A 1,653-nucleotide genomic window follows, 5' to 3' on the forward strand; every position below is an offset into this window, starting at 1 on the left:
CTATTTATTTAATACTACTCCTGACAGAATACATGTTTGCACTAGTATCTGCTCATCTCTTTTTCTTTTTCTTTTCTTTTTTTTTTTGCGGGTGAGTATTTGCTCATCTCTTTAGGGGAAACAATTTGCTCATCTCATTAGAGTGCACGAAGGATTCAGCCTCGAGCCGCTGACGGTACAACACGGGTAAAGAAACCAACAAATAAACAACTTGTTCAAAAAATAACCAACGTAGATATATCATCATCAATTTTGTTGGAGCTTCTAGTCCATAGCAAGGGCGATCAAAATAAAATAGGAGCAGCTTACTCATTGGCCTGATAAAGAGTCTGCTATACAAACAGCCAATGCGCTTACACAAACAAGGATATCGATTTCATCAGGTCTCCGACTAGGTAATCTGTTCAGGAATAATGCAAAAAAGTTACAATAGGTAGTATACTAGAAAGAACACAGCAACGAGGAAACATAAAGCTCTTCTAACTACTACTCCCTCCGTCCGGAAATACTCGTCGGAGGAATGAATGTATCTAGATGTATTTAAGTTTTAGATACATTCATTTTTAGACATTTCTCCGACAAGTATTTTCGGACGGAGGGAGTATTATCTTTGTCGGATCATTCTCCTCGGGTAAAACAGATGCTGTTCCTGCACAGTAATACAAGTTATTATCATCCGAGAATGAGCAGATCTAATCATATTGATTAAGAGTTTTGATGACCCATCAGTCAGACAAATAAAATGTGGCTCGCTTTTCTCCATGCTATTTCTGGTTCTATATACTTAAACATCAGCATCCTAAACTCTTCTCATTTAACGGAATCTAGGATATCAACGATATTTCCAGTCGCAAGTTCACCTTGTTTTAGCAATTGCAATGCAAGCCTGTGATATACACAAACAAAACTAACTTCACAGCAGAATTTAAGACATCACATTGTTTCCAAATAACCGCTGCCAAGAAATTAATGAAATGGAACCCTAATCTCTAGGTAAACAAGATGGACATCCGCGGCTGACCAACAGAACATGCAAACACAAAAACGTGTCACTTAAACTTATACTAGTAGATAGAAAACTAATATTAATGTGAATTCAAAACGTCGTCAAGCACAGAGGATGATCGCATATATATCTACCTACTAATGAACAAGTGTCGCTCAAGCACAAAGATTTGGACTTTGGGAGTCAAGAAACAAAGTTATAAGAATACAAAATAAAGAAAGAACTGAAAGGCATGCACACAAGGAGCTCCATAGTGTTTAAAGTGACTGTTTTGTCAAACAGTAAGCCATCTGATAAGTGGCAAGTTCCCCTCCCTTCTCTTGTTTATTTACATGACACTTCTAAATGTACTTCGGTCAATTTGTACTTGTGTCGATGATCGTCAGCAGTACCAAGGGAATTAAGAGACAAGAGTGCATCACTCTACATACTATAAACAGAACGCTATCAATTGATATAGGAAATAGGAAGCCAACAAAGCAATAATTTGGATATAGACCAAACAAATTATCTTCCATATGAAAGCAACTCCCCGAGGACAAAACGATATGCAGGGCATTTGAAGTTTTGAACCATGGATGCGCAGAAAATCAAACAAAAGGTAACCACACCCAACTTATTAACATAACAATCCACCACCATACTCC

Source organism: Triticum dicoccoides, chromosome 1B, assembly GCF_002162155.2.
Source record: "Triticum dicoccoides isolate Atlit2015 ecotype Zavitan chromosome 1B, WEW_v2.0, whole genome shotgun sequence".
Classification (NCBI taxonomy): domain Eukaryota; kingdom Viridiplantae; phylum Streptophyta; class Magnoliopsida; order Poales; family Poaceae; genus Triticum; species Triticum dicoccoides.